The sequence below is a fragment of the Protobothrops mucrosquamatus genome, unplaced genomic scaffold, assembly GCF_001527695.2.
Source record: "Protobothrops mucrosquamatus isolate PMUCROS unplaced genomic scaffold, P.Mucros_1.0 scaffold124, whole genome shotgun sequence".
In the NCBI taxonomy this organism is placed as follows: domain Eukaryota; kingdom Metazoa; phylum Chordata; class Lepidosauria; order Squamata; family Viperidae; genus Protobothrops; species Protobothrops mucrosquamatus.
This window is the reverse complement of record NW_015386491.1, coordinates 642,719-652,556: the sequence shown is the minus strand read 5'-3', so window position 1 is coordinate 652,556 and position 9,838 is coordinate 642,719.

Genomic DNA, 9,838 nt, shown 5'->3' with positions numbered 1-9,838 from the left:
AGTTCAAAACAATTTCAGGCCAGTCAGGAGAGTTCAGCTCCATCATAATTTACCTGGGGGAGAGAGAGGGGGTCATGGTCTATTGGCCCACGTAAGGTTGCCTTTGCATGTACTAAGATTTTTTAAACAGTATGTTGAACACGACGTAATGATTGTACTTCTTCTGAAACCATAAAGCAAAGTCCTTTGTACATACTGTGTTTCCTCGAAAATAAACCCCACCCTGAAAAAAAGACCTACACTGATTTGTGGGGGGTGGGCCTAATATAAGCCCTACTCCAAAAATAAGCCCTAATTAGGACCCTGCCCATTCCGTCACACCTGGCTGCAACAAGGCGAGGAAGGTGGGGGACAGGGTAGAGCTGCCCCACGCGCCCCGCACCCGTTTTCTTCAGCTCCCCCGTCAGGCCATTCCTTGCTCCCTTTCACTCCTCCCTAAGCCGGACTGCCATGCTACCGTACGGAGGATGGGCGGGGTAGGCCTGGTCACCCTCCACGATTTTCGAGCCAGGGGGGAGTGACGGCGAAAGGCTCCACTGCCGCTGGGCACCGCTTGAGGGACTTTCTTCATGCTCCGCCCCACAGATCACCTGCCCAATGGCAGGCACTGCCTCCTTCTCCTCCGCCAACTCTTCTGTGGCTTGCACCGTGACCGGGCGGCACAAGCCTCTCCCTCCACCAGCCCTCCATCACCGCCACTAGAAAGAACGGAGAACGGGAAGCAGAGCGGCTCTGCACAGCGATGCAGAGCAGAGAAGAGCACTTGCTTGCCGTCCTGCATCGCCCTGCATCTCCCTTCTTCGTTCTCGAAATGGCAGCCCCGTTTCTTGCCGCTTCTCCTCCAGAAAGCAAAAAAAAATCAACACTAATCTGTTTTCCAGCTCTGGCACATTTCTCTCCTGCTGCAGGGAAACGGAGTTCGTAGGACTAAAAAAAGTTCAATCAGACCTTCCAACTTCTCGTAAAAAAAAAAATCTCGTTAAGTAGGAAGGTCTGCAACAGGGGAGAAACCGACCCATCCTCCATACGGTAGCATGGCTGTCTGGCTCGGGAGGGGAGTGAAAGGGAGCAAGGAATGGCCTGGTTGGGGGGGGCATGGGGCAACTCCAGCCCCTACTCACCTGCCATGCAGGCTCCTGCTGAATGGAACTGTTGGTGCCGCCATCACGAGTCACGCAAAATATAAGACACCGCCCAAAAATAAGACTTAACGCCTCTTTTGGAGGCAAAAATAATATAAGACCGGGTCTTACTTTCGGGGAAACACGGTAGTTTGGTGCAAGGTGCGATTTGGTAGGTCAGTAGCTAATGCTCTGATTATGTAACTCCTTTGAAGGTGTCCTCTGTTCTTTTTAGTCCTCCATTGGAGCATGGACCTAAGAATAATTATGTCAACATTCTTCAAAGGAATTTTACTCTAAAATCAGGCATCAAGAACAATACTGTGTCTAAACAAGACCTCAAAGTGCTTTTTTTACTTCTTGATGGCATTTCTCCACAGGGATGCTTTTTTATAGCAATTAAGGCTAACATAAGAAAATACCAGTGAAAAAAAATAGTACAAAAAGCACCACTGAGTACAGCTGACACCTCCAATTGCAGCCTTTGTTTCTTCAAATCGCATAATAGTAATCAGCTAAAAAAGGTTTCACAGACACAAAATCACATGAATGCCACAAGGAAATCAAAGTCAAAGAGATTGGTTTAGTTCCCATCCTGATGATGCCCACAACACCTTTAAAAATCAGGTTGTTTTACCAGGCCTTGGGGTAAGCTGCTTGGGTAATCCCTACCAGTTATATTTTATATTATAGAGCAGTGGTGGCAAACCTATGGCACTGGTGCCAGAGGCGGCACTCGGAGCCCTCTCTGTGGGCACTCGTGCCACTGGCCCAGCCTTGCCTCCCCCCGCAACCGCCTCACCAGCAACCCCCCCTGGAGGAGAGTCGCCCCCAAGCGTGGCCCACGTGGAGCAGCGCAGCCAAGGACATGGCAGCCAGGCAGCGTAGACAAGACTCTGCCCTCACGCCCCATCACGCACAGTTGATGCTGCAGGGCGCGGGGAGAGGGCGTGGCCACCATGGCACTGCTGGGCTGCCTGGACGATCTCCGGCGGGCCCTGGAGGCGGTGAGTAGCCCTGCGGGCAGGTGGGGTGGTGATACGTTTGGCCCTTTCCAGGGTGATTTGGGGAACCGGTGATGTACGATAGTCAGGCTGACTATCGGGCCTCGCACGCGGCTTAAGAAGACACGGACAACATCTTTCTTTGGTGTGGTGTGTAGAAGCAGGAGCGAAAAGACCCCTTGAGTTCCTACGCACCTACTTTTATTCAAGTATAGCAGGTATGGGAGTGGNTCAGGTATGGGAGTGGTTACATCTCAGGAGGAGGGGAACATTTCCTTACTACCATATACGGTCTTTTTTGTGCCCTTTAGGAAATGAGGAAGTCACCTTAGGCATACGTGACCTAGCTGTTGGTCACGTAGGCTAGCTTTTGTTTGAGAAAGTACTTAGCAATAAGCATTGATACATTGTATAGAATATTGCAACAGGGTGGGGGCAGGGCAGGGGGTGGAGCAGGGGCGGGGCCAGTTTTTGGGCACTCCGTCTCTAAAAGGTTCGCCATCACTGTTATAGAGAGTGTATTTTGGCCAAATGTGTAGGACTTTTTTTTTATTGTAAACTTCCTAGAGTCTTCTGGAATTAGACGGTCTCCAAATCTAAATTAGGGTTAGGGCTGAGAGATAAAATTAAAATTTTATAAACCAGATTAATCTGTATAATATAGGGGTTTTCAAACTTGCAGTATCCCAACTGTTCCCTGGAGCTCATGAAGTGAAATTTTAAGCACCTCTCCACTCTTCCCATGTAAGGTTGATCAAGTTTTGTAGAATATTGTGAACGTCAATTGCTTATGAGCCCCAGGAGGATCCCAACACAAAGTTTGCCTTAACCTTGTTAGTTCTGTTTCTGGTAGTTTCATGTTAGCCAACTTTTAAGAAGCATAACTTACAGACAACCAAGTCCACTACCTCCATAATTTATAGTGCAATGTACACATTTCAGAAGCCAATTTTCCTTGGCAAAATCATTTGCAAAGTTTATTTTCAGGTAAAAAAGTATATAGCACATTTTCAACTGACAATATGAGTCATAGCATGAATTAATGCCACTGACTTCAAATGCAAACACTTCTAAATACTTTCAAGCCATGGAAGCAGAACAGGAAAGAGGGAAGGGAGAGCATTCACAAAACCTTTTGCAAACTTTTAGGAAGATGAAACTTTAGAAAAAGAGAACTATATAATACTGACTGACCAAGTGACTCCTCCCTCAAATGAGAAATAAACCATACATTCTTAACCAATTAATTAGCATTTAATATATAAAGTAGCATTGTGAAGCAACCAGTAAAAAAACATAAAGTCTGATAATTTTGTGCGCATGCCCACACAGTTCTCTTTATTGTTTCCATGTTCTGTAATGCTTTTTAACTAGCCATTGTGATTTCCTGATATCTCTCATTCAAATATTAACCAGGCCGCAACCCTGCTTAGCACTGAGCCCAGCCATATTGCCGAGGTATTCTTATCTGCTGAGATAAAGCACCATCATAAATGATGACATGAAGTAATCATAAATACTGTATTCAATAAATGTAAGCTATATATTTCTTCACCTTATGCCACATGTCCAGTACTTTTCACTAGTTAGCAAACAGTTTAAAAACAAGATGAACTGAATATGGAAAGCCTGGAAATGCTCTGTAGATTCTAAGGAGGCACGTTTCATGTTCTAAACCTACACTTTTGAAAAGATAAATATAATTTATTAATAAAGGTCCAAAATCTGCTGATCAAATCCATACCACTGCTTTAAGACTAACAACAATAAAAGTATAGGAAAATGCAAAACTAACAATTATAACTGAACAGAAGACAAATAAATTGATATGGCATACTTCTCTTATTTTATGCAGAGAAGAAACACCTTATCGGGGAGATGGGTGACATATAAATTTAATACCTAAATAAGGTTTACCATGGTTGTATTCTCAGGTTTTTATTTATGGAATAAATAAATATCTTATGGAATACCTTATGGAAAGTTAGTTACCAAATGTATACATGTATACAAATTATGAAATATAAATTATTTCTCGGATCCAGTCTGTACTAGACATACTGTATATCCTGTAAAGAGTGAATTAAAAACAAATAATATTCTCAATTGTTAAATGAATTTTTAAAGAAATGTTTTATTTACTTGGTATTAATAAGAAACCACGTTTCTTACAGAGGCTCCCATCACACCTTCCTCTCTTTATTTAAAACCAATAAACAGAAAAGGGCCTCTAAAAATGACTACTTTAAGATATACTTTGTGCATATTAGGATGGATGGGGATTATTGTTCTTGTGAGTGCAAACCTGCAGCAAAGTTCCAACATCTCTGAAGATACCCATGTAAAATCTTAAAAACTCTAAAGCAGTGTTTCTCAATCTTAGCAACTTTAAGATGTGTGGTCTTCAACTCCCAGAATTCCCCAACCAGCTTTGGTTCAGGTTGAATAATGGCTGAGAAACAATGCTCTAAAGCAGGGGTCTTCAAACTAGGGCCCTTTTATGACTTGTGGACTTCAACTCCCAGAATTCCTCAGCCAGCATGCCTGGCTGAGGAATTCTGGGAGTTGAAGTCCACAAGTCATAAAAGGGCCCTAGTTTGAAGACCCCTGCTCTAAAGCCTTTGATGCAGATTTTATTATCTAATCAGGTTTGTTCTGTCAAGGCAGCAAACTACCTGGACCACTTTAGATTACATATGTGGAGTCACCTTTAATGAAAAATAGTTCAAGGCAAATAAAGAATTAGGATCATTAAGAGGGGCCAAGCCAACAATAAAGTATTTTTTTGTTTTACTTATCAGGAAAGTTTTTAAATGCGTCTTTCCTTACTTCCAATCTAAAGCATCATGGTTAACTCTATGACTCAGGCTTTTACTACTTTGGTCTAACTTCAGTAATTCTAGCAAAGCTAGGCAACTTGTTTGCTCCATGATTAAAATGCATTTACTTCCTGCTACAGAGTAATGCTTTCAGTTTTTTGCAGAAGTAAATAATACTATAGAAGATTAAAACAACATGGAAGGAAAGACAGAATTAAGCAACTCTGTTGAAACTACCCAGCCTGAATAAGATAAAATAACTGAAATAACCATTTCAGTTATTTCAGTTATTTTAAATAACCATTTAAAAATAACTGAAGGAGGAGCCTTCAACAGGAAAGCCTTAATGACTCATGTGGACCAGGTTCTTTTTTTTTTTAAAAGTTCACAATTAAAAGATTGAGACCTAGATGTTTGGGTTTATATTTCACATAATCTTTTGTTTACCGTTTATTCAAGAAAGGGTAATTGTACGAAGTAACAGGACAAACATTACACACAAGATGGCAGTATTCACGAAACTGTATTTAAATTGGAACCACACTAAAAATATAGATATGTTTTCTGGAAAAAAAATGCATTGTTTCTCAGATGTTTGTTCTCCACTTGGAATATTCAACAATACAAGGAATCATTTCTACAGATTTCTTTCAATTTGGATACCATTTCATTTTGTAGCTAATTACTAATGGAAGAGAATATTTGTAGCTCAGGGTTCAACTGTGGGGCTGTTGGTGCTCTCTGAGCTTGGTTGTTTTCTTGCAGACGTTTCATTACCCAAATAGGTAACATCATCTGTGCTAGGATGATGATGTTACCTAGTTGGATAATGAAATGCCCTGCAAGAAAACAACCAAGCTCAGAGAGCACCAAGGATCCTACAATCAATTACCTATAGCAAATCATTTTGGATGTATAACTTTTATTAGCTTTAACTAACGTGGCTAATGTCAAAAATGTATAGAAGATGTAGCACCAAACATATGGAAGCAACAGGTTACCTTTTCCTGATCAGCAGTCATATAAACCCTTCAAGCATAAATGGGGAGTCTCAAGCTATTTTCAAAAGAACATTTTTTTTCTCTCTGAATCCCTATTTCTTTTGACCCCCAAAAAGAGCTTATAAAAGCTTAGAGTATCACACTTAACTGTCAGCAGAAGAATCAGTGACAAATGGCATGGTTAGTTTCTCCTTCAGCATACCTGAAATACTGTACTGTTGTTTGATTGTAAAGTGTTCAAAAGAAGGCTTCTATGTTTTTATATGTGAGGCAATAAACAAGGAGCTGTCTCTCTGTTTCCTAAAGGAGCACTAAGATGACCACGTCAATATTTAGAACATGGCATACAAAATCGACATTTTCTCTTTGAAAGCTTCTTCTGCAAGACACATTTTGCAGTTCAATATTTTATGCTGGATCAGTTCAGACCCTGTTTCAAGATTATAGCTGCAATATTTCACAAGAAAAGAAGATGATTCATCCTCAAAAGGGAAAGGGGGTAATATGCTTCTGTGCAGAGGAACCAAATGCAGGATTAAATTGCCCCCCCCCCCAAAAAAAGCCAACCCAGTCCTAGGCTGCATTAACAGAATGATAGCATCAAGTTCATGGGAAGTGATAGTACCGCTCCATACTGCACTAGCAAGGCCACATTTTGAATGCTGCATCCAGTTCTGGTTGCCACAACACAAAAAAGATGCCGAGGCCCTAGAAAGAGTGCAGAGAAGAGCAACAAAGATGATAAAGGATCTGGAGGCTAAATCCTGTGATAAATAGCTAAGGGAACTACGGTAGCTATGAAAGGAAGGCTTAAGGGAGACATGATACCTGAAGGGCTGTCACAGGGAAGAGGGGTCAATTTATTCTCCATAGCATTTATGGCAGGACAAGAAGCAATGGGTGGAAGCTCGTTAGAGGGAGAGCCAACCTGGAAATAAGGAGGAATATCTGACAGTGGGAATGGTTAATCGGTGAAACAGCTTGCCTCCTGGAGTTGTGGGTGCTCCATTACTGGAGGTTTTCAAGAAAAGATTGGACAGTCATTTGTCTGGGATGGTATAAGGACTCCTTCCCTGGGCAGGGGTTGGACTAGAAGACCTCTAAGGTCCTTTCCAGACCTATGATCCTATCTCATGGAGTTCTATAATTTTTTTTACTGAGGATGAGATTGCAGCTGTGGAGCAGTATTATTTCGCAGATAGGAAATTTCAAGAACTTAACATTGAAATGATAATTAAAGATGTGAAAGTGTGGTTAATTACATTGCCTCTCTCACTGTGACCATTTGGTGTTTGTTATACAGAACATGCAGTCCCAACACATCTGCAGGGAGTCAATGCCGGTCCCAGAAAAGAGGACCTCCAGGTATATAAAGATCAGTACAGTGTCAATCATTCATGTATTCACTAGGGCTGTCTTAAAACTTCCATGAGCTCCTAAGGAGCTCCATAATCTCCCATAAGTCATTTGGCTTAGTAAGTACATACAAATGTATGTTTATTTCATCTAAAGGAAGAAACACTGCAAAGCTCACCCTTTGAGAAAAGGTGAATGCTCTCGCCTATTATTCCCAGATTAATTTATGTATCGAGAGAAATTCCAGTTTGTATATCTGGGAAATGATTTATAATAATAATAATAATGATGATAAAGTTGGAAGAGACCTTGGAGGTCATCTAGTCCAACCCCCTGCTCAGGCAGGAAACCCTATATCATTTCGGACAAATGGCTGTCCAGTTTCTTCTTTAAAATTTCCAGTGTTGGAGCATTCACCACTTCTGGAGGCAGGTTGTTCCACTGGTTAATTGTTCTAACTGTCTAATTATTTAGAATTTATCGGACTCCATTATGTGTGTACAAAAAATGATAGTCTAAGAAGCGGTTTATTGGCGATGTAATGAGGATAGTACTTCTTTAAAATACATTTTTAGTATGTGCTGTACTTAACAGGTTTGGCAGAAAGTCATGGAGTATAATATATATAAAACAAAATACAGGTAGCGCTAGACCAGGGGTAGGCAACCTTGGCTCTTTTATGACTCGTGGACTTCAACTCCCAGAATTCCTGAGCCAGCCATGCATGCATGGCTGGCTCAGGAATTCTGGGAGTTGAAGTCCACGAGTCATAAAAGAGCCAAGGTTGCCTACCCATGCCCTAAACTAACTGGGACCAGAAATTCTGTTGCCGAGCAATGTGGTTGTTAAATAAATTGTACCCAATTTTAAAACGTTTTTGTCATGGATTTTAAGGAAATCTATACAACTGTTAAGGGAACCACGTTTCCCGTGGTTGTTAAGCAAATCCGCTTTCCCCCACTGTCTTTGTTTGTTGGAAACTGGCTGAGAAGATCACAAATAGTAATCTCATGATTCTGGGATGATATAATCCTTGTAACTATTTGTAACATGTTGGTTGCCAAGTACTCGAATTTGATACATGACTGTGGGGATGTTGTGACGACCGTAAGAGTGAGGATCAGTCATCAGTTTTTTCAGTATTGTTGACCAGTCATTAAACAGATGGTTATAAATCAAGGACTGCCTATATAGTAGGTTAAAAAGAATGAGAATTACATAATTGTATTAGAAATACACACAGACAAAATAATATTTACATTATGTAAGTGTATATAGGATTGTAACTGTTAATTGCTATATTATATTTTGGTCTTTTTTCCTGGTGTATTTTTTCACTAAAGCAGTTTATATGCATATATTTGTATGTATTTGCATTGCAATTAACACTGTTTTCTTATTTTGGTTTTTTTTTTAAAGCAATTAAAAATAAATTTTTAAAAAATGAGAAAACACTCCAAACTGAGTAAGAAACAACTCAACACTACTCCTTTCTCTACACTACTCACTATGATTGAGGAAAGCCAGCTCCCGTCTTTTTTTTTTTTTTACTGAAATTTTCTTCAGTGCTTTTTAGAGCTGAAATTACTGACTATATGTATCCCAGTTATAGCACTGCATTTCTAGATATAGTTCTTAGGTGGAGTTCTTATATTGTGACAGCAACTGTAAAAGAAAGTATACCTCAAAAAGCCATAAAGTTCAACATCGTTTGGTTCACTTTCTAAAAATCAATAATTTTTTCTGTGAGTGAAGACTCAAATGAAATTGTTGGTATTCAAACTTTATACTAATGACAGAACATGCAGAGAAAGGAAGCTGGTAAGACCAGTTATATAATTATATTTGCTACATTTCAAACAGAAACACTACTATTTTATTATCTGCTTTCCAAGAGTCACTTCATCCAAAGTGTTTAAAGTTCTCTTGAAGAAAAAGGCACACCAAATAATGAACAGGAACAAATTCCATTTCAAGTATTTCTTGCCCAAAACAAGAAACTGATCATTTACATGCCACATTCTGCATGTGGAGGCTATGCTGAAAAGTTACAAAAAGTGCTTTCCTCAGCATGTTATCAATAATTTTAAAGAGCAGGAGACACAACAATAATGCAATCAATAAACACTAACAATAGTGTTAGTGTAATCAACTTGAGCCACTCAGTTCCGCAGATAGCCTTAGATCTTCAAGGTCTTTACAGAATCATATCAGTGTATTTGAAAGCTACACAGTCACAAAGTAAGTACTGAATCAGAAACTGCTTCCAATCCATACAAATCTAACCATCATAACTAGGTAGGAAGCACAAAACAAGTTCTATACAATGGTTCATTTCAAAAGCACAGCAAAGGCATTCAGCAAGGCCGTAGATTTATCACCTGTTCAATCCTAAGGCAAATCTGTACTAATTATTACTATGTAAATGACAGGTGCAGGTACAATTTATCTTCGCACGGTTCAAGCACAAGCTAATTGTAAAGCATACAGAAAGACTAGGGTTACAAAATCCTTAACAGAGAACTATTCTGGAGTTA